General features: G+C 38.8%; 1 pseudogene; it reads left to right on the top strand.

The window, feature by feature from the left end:
• The first annotated feature begins 2303 nt into the window (after positions 1–2303).
• LOC132684209 (nuclear receptor subfamily 2 group C member 2 pseudogene) lies at positions 2304–13514 on the top strand (annotated as a pseudogene).
• The last annotated feature ends 13237 nt before the right edge of the window (positions 13515–26751 follow it).

Raw genomic sequence — 26751 nt, 5'->3', positions numbered from 1 at the left:
GACAGAAGGGAACGGCAGGACATATTGAACATGCTGAAATCTGTTGCATTTCTATACACCAATAATGAAGCTGCATAAAAAGAAATCAAGGAACAGATCCCATTTGCAATTTCACCTAAAACAATTAGATACCTAGGAATAAACCTAACCAAAGAGGTAAAAGATCTGTACTTTGAAAACTACAGAACACTTATGAAAGAAACTGAAGACGACACAAAGAAATGGGAAAGCATTCCATGCTCATGGACTGGAAGAACAAACATTGTTAATGTCTATACCACTCAAAGCAATCTACACATTTAATGCAATCCCCATTAAAATACCATCAACATTTTTCAAGGAACTAGAACAAATAATTCTAAAATTTGTATGGAACCACAAAAGACCCCGAAGAGCCAAAGCAATCTTGAAAAAAAAGACAAAAAAAAAAAAAAAGCAAAGTTAAAGGAATCACAATTCCAGACTTCAAGTTATATTACAAAGCTGTAGTAAACAAAACAATATGGTACTGGCACAATGGACACATAGATCAACAGAACAGAAGAAAACCCAGAAATAAACCTAGCACTATATTGTAAGTTAACCTTTGACAAATAGGAAAGAATATCCAATCAGAAAGCCTGTTCAGCAAATGGTGCTGGGAAAACTGGACAGCAACATGCAAAAGAATGAACCTCGACCACTTTCTTTTCACCATACACAAAAATAAATTCAAAATGGATGAAACACCTAAATGTGAGACAGGAAACCATCAAAATCCTAGAGGAGAATACAGAAAGCAACCTCTCTGTGACCTCAGCTGGAGAAAATTCTTACTAGACACATCACCAGAGGCAGAGGGAAAAAAAGCAAAAATGAATTATTGGGACCTCATCAAGATAAAAAGCTTCTGCACAGCAAAGGAAACAACCAACAAAACTAAAAGGCAACCTACAGAATGGGAGAAGATATTTGCAAATGACATATCTGATAAACTGTTAGTATCCAAAATCTATAAAGAACTTATCAAACTCAACACCCAAAAAACAAATAGTCCAGTGAAGAAATGTGCAGAGGACATGAAGAGACACTTTTCCAAAAGTATCCAGATAGCTAACAACTACATGAAAAGATGCTCAACATCACTCATCATCAAGGAAATACTAATCAAAACCATGCTGACATAGCACTTCACACCTGTCAGAATGCCTAAAATTAACAACATCAGAAACAACAGGTGTTGGCAAGGATGGGGAGAAAGAGAACCCTCTTGCATTGTTGGTGGGAATGCAAAATGGGCAGTCCCTCTGGAGAAGAGTATGGAGGTTCCTCAAAACATTAAAAATGGAATTACAGTAAAACCTTGGATTGCAAGTAACCTGTCCTACAAGCGTTCCACAAGATGAGCAAACATGTCTAATAAATTTTAACTTGATAAGCAAGCAATGTCTTGCAATAGGAGTAGTACGTGATGCCAAATGTCACATGATCACAACAGAATGAATGGTTCTTCTCTCGCTCGCTTGCTGCAGGATGCTTCTCTCTCCCATACTTGGATGTTCGGTCTCAGGCTGTGGTGTTTGTTAGAAATCAGAACGTTGGAAGGTGCCTGCAACTGGCGCTAGTCAGTACTTTGTCATTCAAAGCACCTATGCACCTTTGGACGGTCCTTTGCTTTTCCATACAAGAGTAAACTTAGGAATACTTCGCTTCGTTCTAGGTCAGGCTGCCTGCAGACATAGAACCTTTGCTTATTGTCAGTTACATTAAATACAGTATATGACAAGAGTTTATTAATACTGTACTGTACTCAATGTATACAATGGCCCCCAGGCAGAGAAAGGTTGAAAAGAAAGGTGCTAAGAAGAAGGAGATAATTACGGGGGAAGTTGAGAAGGAAATCATGGAGAAGTACAAATGAGGTACACAAGTAGCCAAAATTGCAAGATTTTGTAAGAAGTGTACGTCTGCATCTCGTCTCCAGAGGAGGAGGAGAAAAGGTGAAGGAATCCCTCACTTCAAATGAGATTAGGAGGATGTGTAAAATATGGGAAGCAGTGCAAAATTTTGTAGAAGAGCACCACCCAAATAAGGGTGTAGCAGTGCAAGCGATGAATCTGTTTAAAGACAATGCAATGTCACATTTCCATGAAATCCTCAAAAGGAGGCAAAAGCTAGTGTCATTAGATTGGTTCCTTGTTAAAGTTGCACAAAAAGAAAAAGATTCCATTGAGCCAATAGATAGCAGTGATTCCATTGGTGATAGTGAAAGTCGTCCTACATAATAACCCTCCCATCTCTTGTCTTCCCATCAAAAACCAGCCATGAAGGTTTTCAAAGGTAAGTACAGGTTAATTTGTTTACTTTTCTTTATATTTTATATTTTCTTTATTATTTTGTATTACATTACAGTATTGTAATCATTTTTATATGAATATTTTTAGGTTATGGAACGAATCATCTGAGTTTCCATTATTTCTTATAGGGAAATTCACTTTGATATACAAATGCTTTAGATTACAAGCATGTTTCCAGAATGAGCTGTGCTCACAAACCAAGGTTTTACTGTACCCTATGATATAGCAATTACACTACTAGGTATTTACCTAAAGGATACAAAAATACAAATTCAAAGGGACACATGCACCCTGATGTTTATAGCGGCATTATCAACAATAGCCAAAGTATGGAAAGAGCCCAAATGTCCACCAACTGATGAACAGATAAAGAAGATGTGTATGTATACATACACACACATATACATATAATTGAATATTATTCAGCCATCAAAAAGAATGAAATCTTGGGGCACCTGTGTGGCTCAGCTGGTTAAGTGTCCAACTCTTGATTTTGGTTCAGGTCATGATCTCATGGTCATGCTCTCTCTAGGAAGGAAGGAAGGAAGGAAGGAAGGAAGGAAGGAAGGAAGGAAGGAAGAAATAGGTGAACATATGGGAGGGGAAAAAAAGAGGTAAATAAGCCATAAGAAACTCTTTTTTTTAATGTTTATTTTTGAAAGAGAGAGAGTGCCCGCATATGAGTGGGGGAGGGGCAGAGAGAGACAGAATCTGAAGCAGGCTCCAGGCTCTGAGCCAACAACACAGAGCCCAATGCAGGGCTCGAACTCATGAACAGGACCGCAAGATCATAACCTGAGCTGAAGTCGGATGCTTAACCAACTGAGCCACCCGGGTGCCCTAAGAGACTATTAAAGATAGAGAACAAACTGAGGGTTAATGGAGGCAGGTGGGTGGGGGATGGGCCAGGAGGATGATGAGTTTTAAGGAGGGCATTTGTTATGATGAGCACTCGGTATTGTATTTAGGAACAGAATAAGATATAATAGAATTCAGGAATCCTATTCCTGAAACCAATATTGCACTGCATGTTTAACTAGAATTTAAATTTTTTGTTTTATTTATTTTTGAGAGAGAGAGAGAGAGAAAGACAAACAGGGCACCAGTGGGGTAGGGGCAGAGAGAGAGGGAGACACAGAATTTGAAGCAGGCCCCAGTTTCTGAGCTGTCAGCACAGAGCCTGATGCGGGGCTCGAACTCATGAACCACGAGATCATGATGTGAGCTGAAGTCAGACACCCAACCAACTAAGCCACACAGGTGCCCCTAACTAAGTAGAATTTAAATAAAACTTTGAAGGAAAAAAAAAGAGATAAATTTATGTCAAAAAGAACTTTATACCATTATGTTTATGGCATTATAAATGCTAGTTGTATTTTCATATACACAGTAGACTCAAAGTATGACAAGATTGTAAAAGCATGTATTGAAGTACTACTTAAAACCATCTCACATACCAACAGTGGTATGCTAGACATGCCTGTGGAAACACCAACTCAAATATTTGTAGTTGGTCAACAAATGCGTGACTCTCCCAGGCAACAATATCATACATTCTTCTTTCTCCTCCTCCTCCTCCATCCTACTTCTCATCTAACCTTCTTAAACGAACTGTATGTACTCACTGTTTCCCAATTTCTCTTCCCTCACCTTCTCTTAAACCCACTCCAATCAGGCTTTCACCCCTACCACTCCCACTTGGCTTCTAAAACACCACTACTTGTCAGTTTCTTCCTGCCCTCCTGGACACTCCCCGGCTTTCTTTGCTGATTTCCCCCTTTCTCCTCAATGTCTTAATGTTGATGAGTGCTTGGATTCAGTCTCGTAACTCTTTTCTTCTCCCTTGGTGATCACATCTCAGCCACATGCCTTTAAACATATTAAATACAGTCTATATACTGATGACTCCCAAATTTCATCTCCAGTTCAGATCTCTCGCCTGAATTCCCAGTGTGTACTCTGCCTCCCTGACAGCTATACCTGGATATGTGGTAAATCTCTCACATTTAACACATTTAATGATCAATTCCCAACTCCCAATCTTTGCCTCCAAACCTACTCCACTCATGAGTCTTTCCATCTCAGTTGATGGCAACGCCCTCCAGCCTCCCATCACTTCCTACCCAAATCTCTGCTCCCATCCAGCTCTAATCCCTCATTATCCCTCTCCTCAAAACTGCAATTGGATTCTGCCCTGCTTCCTTCCACAGCGTAATTTCAATACAAAAGCCTTGTAAAATATGTTAGATCATATCACTTCTCTGTTCAAAATCCTTAGACGTTTCCCATCTCAAAGAAAAAAAACTAAGTCTTCATAATGCCCTACAGGGTCTTAAATAACCTGACCCCTCACTTCTTTGACCTCCTTTCTTCTGTTCTCTTCCTTGCTTATGCGGCTCTAGCCATTGTAGTGCATTCTTTCACATACAGTCATAGTCCTCAAAGGCTAGGATTATGCCCATTTTGAGGATGAAAGAAAACTGGAGCCCAGAGAAGTTCCTTGGCCAAGGTCAACATCAAGTTCTAGAGTCAGAATTTAGTCTGTTTCACTCCCAGATATGCCTCCCAAGTATACCCTGCAGTCTCACACATTCTTATTCTTCTCAAATAGGCCCAACTATTTTGGAATTGTATTTCTGACAAAGGTGAGATTTCATGTCAGTAGCTAAGTGGTATTGGGACAACTGAATATATATCTGGAAAGAAAATTAAGCTGGATTGCTTCCTCTTTTCTTATACGAAATTTAATTCAGGTAGAACAAAGATTTTACCATTAAGATGAATCCCCAAAACATCCAGAATAAATCACAAGTAAAATTATTTATAATATTAGAGGAAAAAGAGCAGAAACCCAGAACCACAAAACCCATAATCATAAAAAAAGAAAGAATGGTAATCTAGAACATAAATTTTAAAAACACTACATGACAAACATACCATAAACAAGGTGAAACACAGATAACTAATGGAAAAAATATTTATAATGAATATGTCAAAGAGCTAATTTCCTGAATTTACTAGGAGCTGGTGCAAATTAAAAAAAGAGAATTGTTCTTAAAACAATTGTTTTAAAAGTACATGAAAATATGCCCAACCTCCTTGAAATTAAAGAAATGCAATTTAAATCAGCAAGGCGATATCGTTTTTCACCTAGAAGGAAACAAAAGGATTCTGATTTTGTTAGCTGCTCTCTGGCCTCAGAAAAAAAAAAAAAAAAAAAAAGTAAAAAAAAAAACCAAAAAACAAAAAAACCTCATTAGCTGCTACTCATTAGTCCCTACCCATCCTCAAAAAAATGTTTAAGAATTAAACCCACTTTGGTGTAGATCTTGCTTTGAAATATCAGTATCCAATATGTAAACCACCACCTGAACCACTTTTTAGGGTACCGTCCCTCAAATACTCACATGGGCTTGCCCATGTCCTGGTCTTACACCCTTTGTCCACTTCCCAAAACCTCCTACTACACCCATAGAACTCCTGATCCATAATCAACAAAAATCCCTATAATTTCATCCTGGCTCCAAACTCCTCCTCTATCACCTTGAATTAATTCAAATTGGGCTTCCCCAAGGGCACTGGTGGCCTTGTAGCCTTCTCTGGTGAAAGCAGTTCATCCTCTGACACTCCATTGTTCCTCCCCATGTTTCTTCCTATTTTTCGTCTCTCAGGTCATTCCTCCTCATTCACCTGTGACGAGGCACATGACTCACCTCCAAGCTCTGCCATAAATAAATTCTGGGGGACCTCACTGTCCACATAGGCAATCAATCTAATAACTGACCTCAAAGGTCCCTAACTTCTTCATCTCCAAGCTCTTTCATTTTACCCTAGCCACCCACTCCCATGGTGATACCTTGAACTTTTTCACTTCCTTCCACTGCTCCATTTCAAAAGTTTCTATTCAATGTCAAACAACCCAGCCTCTTATAACAGCCTCTCCTTCCAATTTGCATTAACTTCATCAGAACTTCAAATTTATAAATGTCTCTATTTTCTCTCAATCTATCTGTCCTAATGACTCACCTTTTTTTTTTTAAACTTCCTTACTTATCCACCTTCAATACCATGAACTACCATTTCATTGGGTCCCATTTTACATTCATAAACATTGGTTTTCCTTACTCACTGTTAGATCTCAGACCACTTGCTAGTACTTCAGAAAAGCCTTTCCAGATTGTCCTGTCTAGATGAGGTCACCCCATGACTGCTTCCACAGAAATGTGTTCCACGTTTTCAGCATGCTTTTCAGAATTAGAATCTTACATTTATACTACATTATGTGATAAATATCTGTCTTCACCATTAGACTATAAGGTCCACGAAGGTGAAACTGGGTAGGAGGGAGACTTTCGCTTTTTGTGTTATCCCATTTTGTACTGTTTGAATGTTGTAGCCATCTATTAAAGGATTTTTTAAGGTAAAATCATGACTCTCATACAAACTAAAATGAGTAGATATCAGAAATTTGATTTAACCCATTAATTAATGAAGGAATCATTTTGAACTATAATTAGTTCAAAAGAGAATTCAAAGAACCACATGCATCTGGGCAATCAGCATTGCTAAAATGATTTATAAACAGCTTCAAAAGAGATCTATTCTCAGGATAGAAATCAATTGAATTCCACTGCACACAATTCATTTGCATTTTTATAAACAAGAATTATTTCATTATTATGAATTTTCTACAATATACAAAATTATAAAATAGCTCCAAAACAATGAAAAGCTGAGATAAGCTGGAATGGTACACCAAATGGGACACTTAATATTTTTTTTTCCTGTTTCAAAGGTTTTTATAATTTTTCCTACCCCATCAGTGTATGATACTATACATTAATATATGTATGAATTACTACTTAGTTTTTAATAACGTTAAAGATTATCTGTGTAAGGAATTCCGACCCAATTTTATATGCATTTTTGTACATAAAAAAACTGTAAATTTTATTTCAAATGTTTTGAGATCTAATTGACAAATAACATTATATTAGTTTCAGGGGTAAAACATAGTAGTTTGACATTTGTGTATATTGAGAAATGATCACCTCAATATGTCTAGTGAACATCCATCACCACAAATAGTTGCAATTTTTTCCTTATAACTTTTAAAATCTATTCTCTTACAACTTTCAAAATACAACACAGTATTGTTAGCTACAGTCACCATGTTGTACATTACATCCCCATAACTTATTGTATACCTGGAAGTTTGTACCTTTTGACCACCTTCACTCATTTTGCCCACCCCCTACCCTCCATCTCTTGCAACCACCAATCTGTTCTCTGTATCTGAGTTTGGTTTAGTTCAGATTCTACATATAAGAAAGAGATTATATCGCATTTGTCTTTATCTGATCTATTTCACTTAGCATAATGCCCTCAAGACCCCTCCATGTTGTTGCAAATGGCAGGAAAAAAAAGATTTCCTTCTTTCTTATGGCTGAATTATATTCCATCATATATTTACACATACACCACAACTTCTTTATCCATTCATCCATCAACGGATACTTGGGTTATTTCCATGTCTTAGCTACTATAAATAATTCTGCAATAAAGATGGAAGCACCTATAGCTTTACAAGTTAGTATTTTAACATCCTTTATACATAACCAGAAGAATTGCTGGATCATACAAGAGTTCTATTTTTAATTTTTTTTTTTTTTTTGAAAGAGAGAGAGAGCATGAGTTGGGGAGAAGGGCATAGGGAAGGAGAGAGAGAAAGAGAGGGAGAGAGAGAGAAAAAGAAAGAGAGAGAGAGAGAGAGAGAGAGAGAGAACGAACCCCAAGCAGGCTCCACACTCAATATGGAGCCTGATATGGAGCTCAATCCCACAACCCTGGGATCATGACCTGAGCCAAAATCAAGAGTCGGATGCTCAACTGACTAAGTCACCCAGGTGCCCCTCTGTTTTTAATTTTTGAGGGCCCTCCATATATTTTTTTCCATAGTGGTTGAGCCAATTTACATTTCTATCAACAGAGCACAAAGGTTTCCTTTTCTCCACATCCTCACCAACATTTGTTATCTCTTATCTTTTTGATGATGGCCATTCTAACAGACGTGGTGATATCTCACTGTGTTTTATTGGTTTTTTTTTTTTAATGTATTTAAGTATTGACATACAATGTTACATTAGTTTCAGAAATACAACACAGTAATTTGAAAGTTCTATACATTGTACTATGTTCACCACAAAAAGCATAGTTACCATCTGTCACCATGCAACATTATTACAATATTGTTGATATATTCCCTATGCTGTAGTTGTCACCCCTGTGACTTACTTATCCTATAACTGGAAGTTTGTACCTCTTAATCCCCTTCATCTATTTCAGTCACTCTCCCACCCACTTCCCCTCCAGTTCGTTCTCTCTATTTATGATTGTTTCTGGTTTGTTTTGTTTGTTAGATTTCACATATAAGTGAAATCATATGATTTTGTCATTCGCTATTTCACTTACATAATACTGCAAATGGCAAGAACTCATTCATTTTTATAGTTGAGTAACATTCCATCACACACACACACACACACACACACACACACACACACCATAAATTCTTATCTATTCATCTATCTATGGACACGTAGGTTGCTTCCATAATTTGGCTATTGTAAATAACGTTGCATTTAATATAGGGTGCATATATCTTTTCAAATTAGTGTTTCCATTTTCTTTGGGTAAATACCCAGTAGTGGAATTACTGGATCATATGGTATTTCTATTTTTAATTTTTTGAGGAACTTCTATACTATTTTCACAGTGGCTGCATCAATTTACATTGCCACCAACAGTGCACAAAAGTCCCTTTAGCTCCACATCCTCACCAAGACTTCTTATTTCTTGTCTTTGTGATAGTAGTGCCATTCTGACAGGTGTAAGGTAATATCTTACAAGGTGGGTTTGATTTGCATTAGCCTGATGATATGAACACCTTTTCATGTGTCTGTTGCCAATCTGTATGTTTTCTTTGGGAAAATGTCTTTTCAGGTCCTCTTCCCATTTTCATTTTTTTAAAGCTTATTTATTTTGAGAGAGAGAGAGAGAGAGAGAGAGAGAGAGAGAGAGAGACAGAACATGTGCATGCAAACAGGGGAGTACCCAAGAGAGGGAGAGAGAGAATCCCAAGCAGGCTCTGTGCTTGTCAGCGTAGACAATCAATCTCACAAACCATGAGATCATGACCTGAGCCAAAATCATGAGCCAGATGCTTCACCAACTGAGCCACCCAGCTGTCTCCGCCCATTTTTAAATTAGATTATTTGGTTTTTTAGTGTTCAGTTATGTATGTTCTTTATGTATTTTGGATATTAGTCTCTTATCAGATAGATCTTTTGAAATATTTTCTCCCATTCGGTAAGTTGCTTTTCCATGTCCTTGGTGGTTTCCTTCACTGTGCAAAAGCTTTTTATTTTGGTGTAGTCCTTCTCATTTATTGTCTTGTTGCCTTTGCTCTTAGTGTCAAATCCAAAAAAATCATCACCAAGACCAATGTCAAGGAGCCTCACTATTTTTCCTTCCAGGAGTTTCACAGTTTCAGGTCTTCCATTCAAGTCTGTTTTTAACAAATCAAGCTTTCAGAATATGGAATTGGCTGTACAATATCTAAAAAGAAAGTAATCTGGGGGAAACAAACTACTACCCAGCATGTGTGTGAGGATCTGAGGGAAGGTTGGCTAATGTGTAACAGCCTCAAGGAGCAGGCTGGGGAGAGCCAGAGCCAGGGGCTAGAAGCCATTAGCCTTTGGAGTCTCTGGGCTGGAGGAGGGTTGTCCCTGGCTTCCAGTTTCCTTCATAGATGGCACTGCCCTCAAGGCAGGAGGGATCTGAGGACAGGGGAGGAGCTGGACCAGGATAAGTGATAAAGCCTCCTTTGCCCTCCTCTGCTGGGGGGAAGGGAGACCATGATGTACTTCTGGAAACAGCCAGGGGCCAAAAAAAGCAGTAGTGGGATGCAGTTGTGACAGTGGAGATCAGCTCAACAAGGGGCTGCACAGCAGGGACCACGGTGGTGACCGGAGACGTAGTACTAGAACCTGAGTCAGAAGACGAAGTGCTGAGGGACAGGACCTAATGGGTGGACGAGCCACTGGAGGACAACGATATTATAACAAACTTGGGAGGAGGGGAAGAGTGAGACAGAGGTGCAGTTCACACACATACTAGACAGGCACTGTGGCGGCACCAGGCACCTTAAGACAACCAGGGGTCCCAGGGCCAAGCTGAGGAGCCTGCAAGAGTGTCCGTGTGGACCAGTGCTGAGTGATGGTCAGAGTAGTCCTGTTGACCTGCTGACCTGCAGAGCAGCCTTGACCACGTGGGAGGAGAGGAGGAGTCCAAGGGACCCAAACTGTGCCCCACAGGCATCCTGATTATCAGATGGTGGGCAAAGCCACCAGGCAGGCAGGTAGCAAACCACCCAGTGATGATCCACATCTGACTGCAGGCATGGCTGTCATCACAGCTGGAATCAATTCATGCACGGATTTTTCTAGATACAATGCAGGGTTATCCTTCAATGCCTTTGCCAACAGATAGATGATTAGGGCCAGGTTGTTCGGCACCACACTCACATTCTCTTTTTTTCCCTCTTCTGTGGCAGTTATAATTTTGATTTCACTCCTGAAAAAAACTTCAGTTTTTGGAAACAAGATTCTGCTGTTTCCAAATCCCACACTTTGAAAAGCATTTATAAACCTCAGTCTCAAAACTCTGCGGAAGACGTATAATTGTTTCCTGGTTCGTATAATCTTGGGTTTTATACATGTATACACACGCACACATATATGCATATATACACATAAATGCCTGATGCCAGAGTTTTCATAAATACTCCAGCTACTGTAAATATTGACTCCTCGGAATTGTTTTAGAAAATCAACGCAATGCATTAAAATCAAGTGTGGGGAAATTTCCTGGTCTCAGACAACTTTCATTTTGTCATTGAATTAGTATTAAATTGTATCTAACTCTTCACTACAGACTAATTACACTTTGTATTTGCTAAGGCTTCATAAAGAAATCTTTTCAACCTTTAAAGAAAAAAGCAAGCACGTTGCAGAGCACGAGAGTCACGAACGCTGAACTTGCACTGACAAAAACAGTAACAACCCCCCTTTCTCACCACCCCAGGTGGCCCCAGGCTGCCCTCCCTGTCCTCTACCCTCTCCCACCTAAGCGTCTCCTCTCCAGCCTGTGGTCTTTTGCACCCGCTGCCCCGGGCTCCCGCCGTCCGCCAACGCCAGGAGCTGGGTTCCCCACGCCCTGCCCTCCCCCCCAACTGCGCAGGAGGCCCACCTGCTTCTAGGCCACTTTGGCGCCAAACCTCGAATTTCTCTGGCCATCCTGCTTCCCGATGGCTATGCACACGGAGCGGCTAGTTCGGTCCAGAGTGGCCCAGGTGCTGCACCATCAGATGTCTCCCAGGAATCCGCCGGGACGGCCGGCCCCTTCCGGTGCATTCTGGTAACCTCCGCCCACTCTGGGGTCAGCGGGCCTCGGCAAGTGCAGGTTGCTGCAGAGATGCAGACGGGCCAGAAGATCCAGATGGTCCCCTCAGTGGACACCTCTGGTATCCCCAAGCAGCCGTTCATCCTCATCAGCCCAGACGGAGCTGGAACTGACAAGGTGATTCTGGCTTCCCCCCGCCCCGAGACATCCAACGCCAGACAGCTCCTTCTCACCACCTGGGATGACCTCATCCCTGGCGGGACCCACGTCGTCAGGGCCCCACTTCTGTAGAAGGCCCACGTCCAGCGGCCGGAGATGGTAAGTACTGTGTGGTCTGTGATAACAAAGCACCTGGCTGTCACCCTAGGGCTGTCAGTTGTGAAAGAGGCAACATTTATTACAAAGGGGCATAAGGAAAAATTTGACCTACAGCTGTCAGAGCAACTAAGCATCATCAGTAAGCGGCACCTGAAGAGCTGTCAGTTTTTCTGACTGAAAAAAATGCTTAGAGATGAGTGCGAAAATGGAATCTGTCCAGTGTGAACAGAAGCCCTTTAAGGGGGGAAAAAAAAAAAAAAAAAAAAAAAAAAAGGAGAAGAAGCCCTTTGATGTGCGGTGGGAGAAACCAAGGAACTGTGCCGCTTCAGCTGAGAAATAGGTCTTGATGCAGGATGCTTGTGAACATCCAGCAGCCTTTGATATACGGGGATGGTATGGTTCTTCTGATCACGGATTCTAAAGCTGACACAAGCCAGGGGGCTCCGGACACACCGCAAATGTAGTAGCGTCCCTTGCCAACCTAAGTGAACCCCTTAACAATGCCAAGTCTTCAGAACACCATGGGAGAACCAGTCTGCAAGTGAGATTCCTTGAGCAGGTGATACCTTAGCAAAAGCACTTGATACCACAGCTTCTTGTCTCCCAGCCTGGCAGACAAAATGGCGGAGGAGAGAGCATCCACAGCATCACTGGAGACCAGTCCACCATCACTGAGGTCAAAGACACCCTCCTTTTACACACTTACCTTTGGGTTTGTGATGCCTGGCCCCATTCCAGAATCCCTCAACATGTGCTACCTCTGCAAGTCTACATCCCACTTGCTTTTCCTCCCCATGGTCTGGGCCAGCAGTTCAGTCACTTGGTCAGGAATGCAACATCAGCCTTGTGCTGCCCTACTGGAATGAGCTCTTCAGCCTTGGCCTGCCCCAGTGTGCCCAGGTCGTGAGTCTCTCCAATATCCTGGCAGCTATGGTCAACCACCTACAGAACAGCATCCAGGGAGATAAACTTTCTGGTTACTGAATAAAGCAAGTCATGGAGCACATCTGTAAGCGTCAGGACTTCTGTTAACAGTATGGTGAAGCTGGATATGGACAGCTATGAGTATGCAGACTAAGGTAAGCTATAGTTCTCTTTAGTCCAGATCATTCGGGTTTGACCAGCACAAACCAGATCGAAAATTCCAAGAAAATACAGAGATGGGCTTACAAGACTATGTTCAGAAGCCTTACTCAGAAGACACCTACCAATTGGCCTGGATTTTCATCTGTCTGCTGGGACTTAGGCTGATGAGCTCCAACATAACAGAAGAACTTAATTTTTTGTTTTGTTTTGTTTTACTGGTTGCATTGTCAGTGCTTTGATAGCATAATCCCCTATATCCTCAAAATGGAGACAACAGAGTACAATGGCCAAATCACCAGAGCCAGTATCTAATGCACACCACACACCTGCTGAGAAGCAAAAGAATCTTCCCAGGACTGCTCAGATACAAAGACAATGAAGTAGTGGTATTTTGGTATATACAAATATTACTAGTATGTTAGCCATTTCCTTCCTCATTTCTTCTTATTTGTTAATCCCAGACAATAGCAACCAAAAACTAACAGGATCCTTTTTTGCCACGAGAAATGTTTTCATGCCTTTCAGTGACACAGCAGGTTTTGGAACAACCGTTTAACTTAATTTGTATTTAGAAATTCTCAAAGGGCAAATAACAATAACAAAGTTTTATAATCAGAGACTATAATTAAGGAAAACTAAAAGAAATTTTTTGAAAAACAAAGAAGCCTTATATTCCACGGTAAATTCTAGCTCACTAAGAAAGAAAAAAACCTTAAGATAGACATTCACAAATAATTTGCTATTAACGTTCCATTGAATGTTCAGCTTAACTTGTCACCTAATGAACGCTATTTTTAAGAACACAAAACTAAGTAGACAGGATGATAGAGTTCAAGCCAATATTCTCCCAACCTGTTCCAAAGAATAAAACCACAAAAGATTACTATGCCCTTTTGCCTTGTACTTAGTATAGTAATTTGCATTAATATGGTATGCGGTGGTTAATCTCATATTCAATACAACAGCGAATTGCCTATTAACAGTTGTTCTTTAAGAAAAAAAAAGATTAAAGCTTAGCAAAAATAAAATTTTCGGAGAAGATTTAATTTTAAAATTTCAACAGGTAATTAGGTAACCTGTGCTTTTATTTACTTATGTGTTAAGTATGATATATTCCAACATATAGATACTTTTTAGAAAGTATTGGTACTTAAAATTATTTCTATTTGGCAAAATTTCACTTACCTATGCCATTATTATCAGGCATTTGGTGGAAATAAAAATCAGTACTACATGTTGAAACACAAATGTATGTAAAATTAACACTAAAACTATTACATGTCTATTGCTTAAAGACAAGAATTACCCAGACCCACATTATACTCTTAATTCACCTGGCAATCTTTGCCTATTATGTTGCCCTTTCCTCGATGCAAAAGAAAAAAAAAATGACTACCACTAACTGGACAAGAAAAAGAAAAATAGCAATTTCTAAAGATTATTATTTTTAATTGAACTTTTTATCGAGATAATTTTAGATTCATGTGTAGTTCTAAGAAATGACACATAGATCACTTTGCTCATGTTACCCTAACGGTAACATTTTGCAAAACTGTAGTATAATATCACATCCAAGATATTGACATTGACACAATCCACCAATCTTTAAATTTTTTTTTTTTTTAACGTTTATTCATTTTTGAGACAGATAGAGACAGAGCATGAATGGGGGAGGAGCAGAGAGAGAGGGAGACACAGAATCTGAAACAGGCTCCAGGCTCTGAGCTGTCAGCACAGAGCCTGACGCGGGGCTCGAACTCACGGACCGCGAGATCATGACCTGAGCCGAAGTCAGACGCCCAACCGACTGAGCCACCCAGGCGCCCCCACAATCCACCAATCTTAATAGGAGTTCTTCAGTTTTACTTATACTCATTGTTGTGTGTGTAGGTGCATGTATGTGTATTAAATTCTTTATTATTACCTGTGTAGGTTTATGTATCCACCACAGTCAAGATAATCCACAGGTACCTAACCATAATAGAAGAACTAAAACTATAAAACTCTTAGAAGAAAACACTGGTGTAAATCTTTGTGACCTTGGATTAGGCAATGGTTTCTTAGATATGACCACAAAAGCACAAGCAAGAGAAAATAAAGATAAATTGGCCTTTATCAAGATTAAAAATATTTGTGCTTCAATGTATACTATTAAGAAAGTGAAAAGACAACCAACATAGCAGGAGGAAATTTTTAGAAATCATATATCAGATAACAAGATTTGTATCTAAAATTTATAGAGAACTTAAAGAACACTCACAAGTCAAAAATAGAAACAAATAGCCGAATCTGTATAATGAACAAATTATCTCAATGGACATTTCTCCAAAGAAGATATACAAGTGGCCAATAAACACATGAAAAAATGCTCGGTATCATTAGCATATCAGAGAAATGCAAATCAAAAGCAAATGAGATACCACATCACCCCCACTAGGATGACTGGAATCAAAGAGAAAGGTAATAACAAGTGTGGATGAGGATGTAGATAAATCTCCACCCTCATATTCTGCGAGTGGATTGTAAAATGGTACAGCTGCTTTGAAAAGCAGGCTAGCAGATCCTCAAATGGGTAAATGTGAAGTTACCATATGACCCAGCAATTATACTCTTCGGTATATATCCGAGAGAAATAGAAATATATGCCCACACACAAAATTTTACACAAATGTCCATAGTAGAATTACTCATAATAGCCAAAAAGCAGGAAGGACCTAAATCCAACATATGAACAGATAAATAAAATGTGGCATATCTATACAATAGCATATTATTCAGCAATATAAAGGAATAAAGAATGCGTATGTGCTATGTCGTAGGTGAACTTTGAAATCATTATGCTAAATGAGAGAAGATAGTCACAAAAGACCACATATGATTCTGTTTATATGAAATATGCAAAATAGGCAAATATATGGAGACAGACAATAGATTAAAGATTGCCTGGGGTTGAGGGAGGGGATTAGGGAAAAATGAATGACTTCTAGTAGTTACCGGGTTTCTCTTTAGAATGATGAAAATACTCTAAAATTGTGAGAATGGTTGCAAATACTTGTGAATACACTAAAAAAATTGATTTGTACACTTTTGATAACTTTATAACTCAATAAAGCACTTATTTAGTTCTTAAAGGTTAGGGGAAAAAAAGGTAAATCTCAAGTATCCTTCATGTTGCACTTTTATAAGCATACGCACCTTCTTCCTAAACCTCCCCATCCCTATTTCTATTCAGGGACAATTCTAAAATTTTGTCACTTCAACACTGTTACATAAATGGAATCATGCAATACGTAATCTTTTGGATTTGACTTTTTCCCCTTGACATAATTATTTGGAGCATCATCCAAGTTGTTGCATGTATCAACATTCTTTTTTGTTACACTGGTATGGATGTACCACAATTTGTTTATTACCTGTTGAAAAAGGACATCTGCAATGATTCCAGGCTTGGGCTGCTAAAAATAAAGATTCTTATGAATATTTATGTACAATTTTTTGTGTAAACGTTAGTTTTCATTTCTTTGGGGGGAAAACACCCAAGAGTGCAATAGCTGGATTATAGGATAATCACATTATTAGTTTTTTGAGAACCTGCCTAACTTTTTTCCAGAATGGATGTATCATTTTACATTCCCACTAGCAATGTATCAATGATCCAGTTTCTCCGCACCCTCACCAGAATTTGGTGTTGTCATTATTTTTTATTTTTTATTGTAATCATTCTGATAGGTGTGTAGTTGAAATCTCATTGTGGATTTAATTTGCGTTTCCTTGATGACTCATCCTGTTAAACATCTTTTCATGTGCTTTACTGCCATCTGTTTATCATCTTCAGTGAAAGGTCTGTGCACGTCTTTTGCTTATTTTCTAATTGGGTTGTTTTTCACTGTTGAGTTTTGATGTTCTTTATATATTCAAGATAGTAGTCCTTTGTTGGATAGGTGTTGTATTATTTTCCTATGGCTACTGTAACAGATCACTGCCCAGAGGGTGTCTTAAGACAACAGAAATGTATTCTCCCCCAGTTCTAGAGGCTAGAAGTCCAAAACCAGGGTATCAGCAGGGTTGTACTACTTCTGGGAGAAAAGCCTTCTTTGCTTCTTCCAGCGTCTAGTAGCTGTCAGCATTCCTAAACTACGGTCACCTCTGTCTCTGCTCAGTCTTCACATTGCCTTCTCTGTGTGTTTGCCTGGTGGCTGCATCTCTCCACCCTTTACCTCCATCTTCACATCACCTTTCTTTCACCATGTATTTGTCAAATCACCCTCTGCCTTTCTCTTACAAAGATTCTTGTGATGGCATTTAGGGCCCACCTGGGTAACTGAAAATAATATCCTTATCTCAAAATCTTTAGCTTAACTACATCTGCAAAGACCCCTTGTCACAGCCCATCTATTTTGAAAATATTAACTAATAAAAGTTTTAAAGGAAAAAAAAAAACACTTTTTCCAAATAACATTTACAAGTTCCAGGGATTGGACTCGATATGTGTAAGTACCCATTATTCAGCCTACTACAGGTGGTTTGCAAACATTTTCTCCCAGTCAGTAACTTGTCTTTTTATCCTCTTAACAGGGCCTTTCACACATCAAGAAAAATTTTTCATTTTCATAAGGTACAATTTATCATTTTTTCCTTTTGTAGATCATGCGTTTGGTGTCCAGAAGTTTACCTTTTTTACCTTTTGTAAGATGGGCTACTTGAGAAGCAAATAGGTGAGGCCCATCTAGTTCACGGCACTGGATGAAGAGTCATGTCTGCAATCCAAGATACTTATTACGGGAGTAAATGTAGGCTGGAATGAAAGTTAGAGCAAATTTATTTGTGACCTTTGTATGTGTGAAGGCCTCGATGGCAAGCTGGTATACCAACACAGAAAAAGCTCTGTTATAAAAGGCAAGAGACAATTAACTAAAGGGAATTGAACCTGGCCAACTTGCCCTAGCATACTGTAGCAAAGGAGTTAGAATCAAATTGAATCTTGAGCAAACTAACAAAGTAATTCTAGATCATGAACCTGAGAAAAAATATAGCTACACAAAAACATTATTGCAACAATTGATGAAATTTGAATACAGATCCAAGATTAGGAAATAGTGTTCTATCAATGTAGAATGTTCCAGTTTCGATCGTTGTACTGAGACTGTGTTAAGAGAATGTCCTTTATTCCTAGGAAAGACATGTAAGGTTTCTTAGCAGTAGAAGCACTGTGTCTTCTACTTACTTTCAAATGGAATAGATCTGTTCCCAGGTAGAGATGGAATGATAGGTCACTCTCCAGAATGAGGTTTAGAACCTAAGGGGTCATGAGGGTGGGTGGCCAAAGGAGGCCGGTTGTTCTAGAATTGGGCATTCACTACAATGGTTCTCAGATTTGACTGTATATTAGAATCACCTGGAAGTGTTTAAAAATCCCTAGTGCCTGAGCGTTACTCCATCTATCTGCTTACCAAATCAAGAAATCTTGGGGCGCCTGGGTGGCTCAGTCGGTTAAGCGGCCAACTTCGGCTCAGGTCATGATCTCACGGTCTGTGAGTTCGAGCCCCGCGTCGGGCTCTGTGCTGACAGAGAAGCACTGTCTTAGAGTTCTGCTACTCCAAATGTGCCCCACAGACCAGCAGCATCAGCAACACCTGGGAGCTTGTTAGAAATACAGAATCTCGGGCTCAGCCTCACGTCTAGTGAATCAGAATCTGCATTTTAACAAGATTTCCAGGTGATTTATATGCACATAAAAATCTGATGAACATCAGAATCACCTGGAGAACAAATACAGCTGAGAAAGGCCCAGGCTTGTCAAGGCAGGATAAGGCCCACACCTCCGTATTTTTACCCAGTTCCTCAGTGAAAGAGTTTCAGTATCTGACCATCCCAATCTGTCTCTTACGTAAGGTAAAATTTATCTTCCCTCAGTGCACATTTCCATTCTCCCAATCTGGCAAACTTAGCCAACCACTGTTAGATGGAATAATTCACTATTTAATGTTCTGCAGCTGAGGTAATTTACTAGTAAAATTTACAGGTGCCTAGAACTAACCATATTTTCTCTTTATTATAACTCCATACTAAATCATGAAAAAATCTGATGCTATTAATAAGCATTACCTTTCTATTTGAGCAAAATAATATTTAAAGGATAAGAATGCTGGAATAATAGTAAATTGGAATTTTTTCCCATTGTTTCACGTTGCACAAGAAGCTGATACATTTCATATGGAACTACACATGCTAATATAACAGGACTGCCGTAGGTAGTCTAAGAAATAATTAGCTTGGAGTTTTCCAAGTATGTGCACATCTCTAGACTATTCTAGAAACTGCATTCTAGTTACCGTACCTCCTTTACCATTGGCCTCTTTCTCAGATATCAGCCCCCTTTTACTCTGATACATAGTACCGTCTTAAGGCAAAACTTACCTTCTCTCAATGCACATTTTGCCAGTCTAGTCCTTCAGCCCTTGTACACCCAACAAAGATACTGTTTGTTTGGGGTTTTTTGAAGAAAATTGTTTATGAAAGAAATTATAAAATAACATAATCAAATGGAATTAAGATTTCCAAGGATAAACAGAAATGTGTCAAAATAGTGTCAAAGGTAGACACTTGAGAATATTTGTATAAGAGAAATGAATGTTGAATAAACATGCTTCTAGTCACAATGAATACAGTTCAGTGTGTATGATTCAGAAAGTTGTTTTTTTTTTTTTAATGAGAAGGAAAACTGTAGCAGAATTTTAATCTTTGTTTAGTTTCACCTAAAAATTGGAGTGAGAGGGCACTGGAAGAAGGTAGCAACTGAAATTTCACAGTTTCAGGACTTAGCATGCAGTTTTGAAATAATCTCTGCGATTGTTCTTTTTATCCCTCCTTTGCTCTAGAATAATGAGCCATGCATCTCTGTAATGGGTGGCTAAATTAGGTGAGGTTGTTAATAAGGTGAGGCATGAACACTTGTTGGAGGGAAATACAAGAAACCACTTCAAGAAACTGTGAGACTTTCAGTAAATCATATACCCTCCAAAATCTATAACTTGAAGGAGATCAAACAAAACAAACTAATTTTAATTCAATTTCAACATTCTTATTATCCCTTTAACACAACTGTTTTACTGATCTATAGGTGCTTACTAGTTCATTACATCAACACATAACACAAAAGCAAACTTAGCCGTAAAAATAGCATAACATTAGTGATTTGTGTTTATAACATAAAGCTTTAATGAAAATGACCCATGTCTGGCAGGTGCATATCCCCTCCCCTATGACACACCTATGACATTAATAACAAATTGACAAGGACATTATTTCACCTGAGTATAATGCTAACTCAGAATCCTTCTTAACACAAAGTTGACAGTCATTGCTTCATTTATTCATGCATGCAAACAAAGATTTATTTACTCTGTGCCTCTTCTGGGATCCAATATAAAACAAGACAGACACAGCTCTGTCATCATACAGCTTATACATTTTACGAGAGACATTGAAATAAGTAATTATGATGATGTAATGTGACATGAAAGATGAAACCATTTTTGCTATACTTGCTTTAGGATTAGACTCTTCTTAAGCTAGAAGCTTAAGAAAATATGTCATGAAACTTACCTAGTTCCCTATATAAGGACTTCCACTCTTTTTTTTTTTTTTTTTAATGTTTATTTATTTTTGTGAGATAGAAAAAGCACAAGCAGGGCAGGGGCAGAGAGAGAGGAAGACACAGAATCTGAAGAATGTGAAGCAGTTTCCAGGCTCTGAGCTGTTAGGACAGAGCCTGATGCAGGGCTCGAACTCACAAACTGTGAGATCATGACCTGAGCTGAAGTCAGACACTTAACCGACTGAGCCACTGAGGTGCCCCAGGACTTCTCCACTTATTAGATATTCCTGCAAAAGGGAGGTTTGAAATGTTCATTATAGCTGCACACATTGCTACTCCAATAATACAGTGGTTCTATTATTAAGAGAGAAGAAGGGATATCAGGTAGGCAAGAGCAGTCTCTGCCTGAGTGTTTAAAAATACATTTGTTCTGTGAATGAATGAAATCTTAAAGTCACTCCATGGCTTCAATTCCTTCAGTTAATAATATTCATTTTCTCACTCCCATTTAGCAATACTCATTCCCTTACTATCTTAGATCATTAGCATCCTTAACTATTATTATTACATCATTGTTAGGTAACTTTACACAGGTGTATACCTTGTTCTCCCAACTAAATTAAGCCCTATGAATACCTTTTTATTTATAGAATACCATCAATATGCTATAAATTACTTCACTTAATAAGTCCGTTATTCTGTTTGGGCTGCTCTAACAAAATATCACTGTCCTGATGGCTTATAAACAACAGAAGTTTACTTCCCACAGCTCCTGAGGCTGAGAAGTCCAGGATCATGGTGCTGGCAGATTCAGTTTTTAGTGAGGGTTCCTTGGTTCACAGCAGGTGACTTCTCCCTGTGTCCTCACAGAGTGGAAGGGGCTAGGAAGCTCTGTGGGATCTCTTTTGTAAGAGCACTAATCCCATTCATGAGGGCTCTGCCTTCCTGCCCTAAGTACTCCCAAAGACCCCACCTCCTAACATCCCATTGGGCATAAAGATTTCAAACATAACAATTTGGGAAGAAAACAAATACTCAGACTGTAAGTAATTCCCAATATTTGAAGGAATAACATACTTCAAAAAAGAAATAAGGGAAATAACCACTTTCTATCATGACAGTTACTACATGTCTCAAATTGGGTTTTTTGTTTGTTTTTTATATTTTAGAGACAGAGAGAGAGAGAGAGAGAGAGAGAGAGAGAGAGAGCACACACATGCAAGCAGGGGAGGGGAAGAGAGATGGAAACAGAATCTGAAGCAGGCTCCGGGCTCCGAGCTGTCAGCACAGAGCCCAATGCGGGACTCGAACTCACAAGCAGTGAGATCATGACCTGAGCCAAAGTCGGACACTTAACCAACTGAGCCACCCAGGTGCCCCTGTTTGTTTTTTAAATTGCATTTTTTAAAATGTTTGAGACAGAGAGAGAAAGAACATGAACAGGGGAGGGGCAGAGAGAGAGGGAGGCAGAATCCAAAGCAGGATCCAGGCTCTGAGCTGTCAGTACAGAGCCCGACACCGGGCTTGAGCCCACCAACCATGAGATTATGACCTTAGCCAAAGTCAGACACTTAACTGGCTGAGCAACCCAGGTGCCCCACAAATTGGGTTTTTTTTAATGTTTATTTATTTTGTGTGTGTGTGTGTGTGTGTGTGTGTGTGAGAGAGAGAGAGAGAGAGAGAGAGAGAGAGAGAGAGACAAAAAGTGGGGGAGGAGCAGAGAGAGACAGGGAGAGGGAGAATCCCAAACAGGCTCCATGCTGTTAAGGCAGAGCCTGATGCAGGGCTCGAACTCATGAACTGTGAGATCATGACCATCCAGGCACCCCTCAAATTGTTTTAAGTGTGCTCCTACCATGGATTTTTACAAGTATAACAACATTAATGAAAACAAAAATCAAGAAGCTCTAGATAATTCTAACCAATCATTATCCCATTAAACATATTTTAAGAAGGTGGAATTTGCATATGTGACAAAGTAGAGGGATAGAAAAATATTTTCCAAACAGAAACCAAATGAAGTAGCTATACTTAATTCAGACAAAATAGACTGTAAGCAAAAACTATAACAAGAGATAAAAAGGTCATTATATAATGGAAAGATGTCAATTCATTAAGAGGACATAATACTTGTAAATATACACGTATCCAATATTGGAATACCTAAATATATTCAGCAAATACTAATACATTAAAGGGAACAATAGGCAACAATACAAAAAATAGGAGGGGAATTTAATGCCACACTTTCAACAAAAGATAATAATCCAGATAGAAAAATCAAGGAAACATGGGACTTCAACCACACTTTAGACCAGATGGACCTAATAGACGTATACAGAATATTCTATCCAATAGCATAACACTCATTCTTCTCAAGCACATATGGAACATTCTCCAGAATAGATCATTTCTTAGATCACATATCAAGTCTTAGCAAATTTACAAAGACTGAAGTCATACCCTGTATCTTCTCCAACCACAATGGTATGAAACTAGAAATCACTAATAGGAGGAAAACTGGAAAATTCACAAATATGTAAAAATTAAACAACGCACCCCTAAACAACCAATGGGTCAAAAATGAACTCAAAAGGGAAATCAGGGCACCTGGCTGGCTCAGTTGGTAGAGCATGTGACCTTTGATATTGGTATTGTAAATCAGAGTCCCATGTTGGGTGTAAAGATTACTTAAAAATAGAAAAAAAAAAAAATTTTTAAAAAAGGAGATCAAAAAACATCTTGAAACACACAATAATGGAAATACAACATACCAAAATTTATGGGACTCAACAAAAGCAGTGCTAAGAGGAAAGTTTGTGGCAATAAATGCCTGCATTTTAAAAAGGGAAGAAGCGCCTGAGTTGCTCAGTCGGTTAAGTGACCAACTCTTGATTTCAGCCCGGGGCATGATCTTATGCTTCGTGGGTTTGAGCCACATCAGGCTCCATGCTGACAGGATGGAGCGTGCTTGGGATCCTCTCTCTACCTCCCTTTCTACCTCTACCCTGCTCATGCTCTCCCTCTCTCAAAAATAAATAAATAAAACTTAAAAAAAATTGTAAAAGGGGAAGAAAAGAAGAAAGATCTTAAAGAATTAACTTTACACATTGTGGAGTCATAGTGAGCTAGTTTGATTCATCATGAAAAGAAGAAAGATCTTAAATAATTAACTTTACACATCAAGGACCTAGAAAAAGAAGAACTAAGCCACTCTGAAATGTACAAAAGTTATCTATACTTCTACTCTGGTGATATTTTGTCTTTTTGGTGGATCAGACACCCCAAGCTCAGCCATTTCTATTCTTCAAGGCCCTATAAAACAGACTCAATCTAAAGTTTGATCATTCTCAAAATGAGAAGGGACAAGGTACCTTCCAAAGTCAGAACCTTCAAGACCTTGCTGAAGGCCAGCTACATAATTTGTGTGGGCCAATGCAAAATGAAAATGTGTGAGGCCCTTCTTCAAAATGCAAGACAAATGTGCCAGGAAAGATACAAAAATATAAAGTTTTTCCCTTTCTTCCATGTCTCTCTCAATTCATCATTGTGTTTTATTCATCTGACATTTAAAGTCATTCTCAGTAAAAGCAAATTTTAAATTTCAAACATTAGCATGAATTGTACCATTCATCTTTATATCATACAATGCTAGTTTTAGATGCAAACATTTAACTTGAATGTGCACAATCACCAAAATCACATCATTCATATCTCAGAGCTCTTGCATGCATATGTATTTCATTCTTACCAGAACAGTAGAAAAGCTGCACAAGACTCACTGAACTGTTTTTAGTTCTTTAAATGTGCACATTCTACCAACATTTTCTACCTTCCACTAATGAGATGGACTGAAAAGAAAAAGAATTTTGGCTTGTCCTATCTTTTTCCTTCTATATCATCATTTTTAGTGTAAGTTGTTAGAAAGTAGTAATGTTCTTCAGTCATGTTTCATAGACACCATTGTCATTCTGTGTTCAATACAGCTTACAGGTTAATAACAAAACCTCAGAAGACAATGAACAGGACTAGATCTGTAATGGGCATACTACAGTTCTCTACTAAAACACAATTTTTCTGTCTGTAGCCACTCTATTTTTACCAAAGACAATTTTGGTAACACTGATTTGTTTGTGAAAAAGGTCTAGCCTCATTAAATTTGGCCTGGTTATTTACACAAGTGCAGCAAGAACAGTGATTTTATGCATGTTTTAAAATATGATATTTCAGTTAAAGATTTGCTAATATCCAAGGGGCTTCATTGGCTCCATATAATTAACTTTAGTTATTCTTAAAACTGATAAGAAGCAATCTCAGATTACGTTTTTAAAAGTCTCTTTCGGCTAAGAAGCATGAAAGTTCAGTGAGACCCAAAGTGAATATAGAAGTTCAAAGATAAAATCGTTAAGAATTTCAAACAAAGAAATAGCCAAGAAATAACCCCACTATAATATGGTTAATTAATCTTTGACAAAGGAGTCAAGAATATGCAATGGGAAAAAAAAAAGTCTCTTCAACAAATGATGTTAGGAAAAGTGGACAGCTATATTCAAAAGAATGAAAACTGGACCACTTTCTTACACCATACACAAATATAAGCTAAAATTGATTAAGGATCTAGGGGCACCTGGGTGGCTCAGTTGGTTAAGCGTCTGACTTCGGCTCAGGTCATGATCTCACAGTCTGTGAGTTCGAGCCCCACATTGGGCTCTGTGCTGACAGGTCAGAGCCTGGAGCCTGCTTCGGATTCTGTGTCTCCCTCTCTCTCTGTCTCTCCCCAACTCACACTCTCTCTCAAAAATAGATAAAACTTCAAAAAAAATTTTTTTTATTTATTATTATTTTTTTTAATTTTTTAAAATAAATAAAATAAAATTGATTAAGGACCTAAACATGAGACCTGAAACCATAAAAATCCTACAAGAGAACATAGGCAATAATTTCTCTGACAGGAGCCGTAGCAACAGGGGTGCCTGTATGGCTTAGTTGGTTGAGTGTCCAACTCTTGATTTCAGCTCAGGTCATGATCTCACAGTTAGTGCGTTCAACCCCTCATTGGGCTCTGCACTGATAGTGCGCAGCCTGCTTGGGATTCTCTCTCTATGCCCCTCACCCACGCTCTCTCTCTCTCTCAAAACAAATAAAATTAAAAAAAAAAAGTCCCCACTCCTTCTTTCCCTCCCCCATGGCTCCAACCTAAATCATCTCCCCACCCAAACCCCAAGCTCCCTGAAATTCCCTTGGAATCATTTTTTAAAAATTTGGATAGGTCTCCGGAGGCAAGGAAAAGAAAAGCAAAAATATACTATTGGGACTACATCAAAATACAAAGCTTCTGCACAGTGAAGGAAACAGTCAACAAAACTAAAAGACAGCTTACTGAATGGGACAAGATATTTACAAATGGCATATCAGATAAAGGGTTACTATCCAAAATATATAAAGAACTTACACAATTCAATACCAAAATAAGAATAAGAATAATAACACAATTAAACCATGGGCAGAAGGCATGAATAGACATTTCTCCAAAGACACACAGATGGTCAACAAACACAATAAAAAAATGTTCAACATCATTCATTATCAGGGAAGTAAAAATCAAAACCACAATGAGATATCACCTTATACCTGTCAGAGAGCTAATGTCTAAAACTCAAGAAACAACAAGTCTTGGCAAGGATGTGGAGAGGGGCACCTGGGTGGCTCAGTTGGTTAAGCATCTGACTTCGGTTCGGGCCGTGATCTTACGATTCATGGGTTCCAGCCCAACGTCAGGCTCTGTGCTGACAGCTCAGAGCCTGGAGCCTGCTTCAAATTCTGTGTCTCCCTGTCTCTCTGCTCCTCCCCCACTTGTTCTCTGTCTCTGTCTCTCTCAAAAATAAATAAAAGCATTAAAAAAAAGAAAAAGGATGTGGAGAAAATGGAACCCCTGTGCACTGTTAGTGGGAA

This window comes from Panthera onca, chromosome C2 (genome assembly GCF_046562875.1).
Source record: "Panthera onca isolate mPanOnc1 chromosome C2, mPanOnc1 haplotype 2, whole genome shotgun sequence".
Taxonomy (NCBI): Eukaryota; Metazoa; Chordata; class Mammalia; order Carnivora; family Felidae; genus Panthera; species Panthera onca.
Note: the sequence above shows the minus strand (reverse complement) of the source record. Positions and strands in the feature narration are given on the sequence as shown.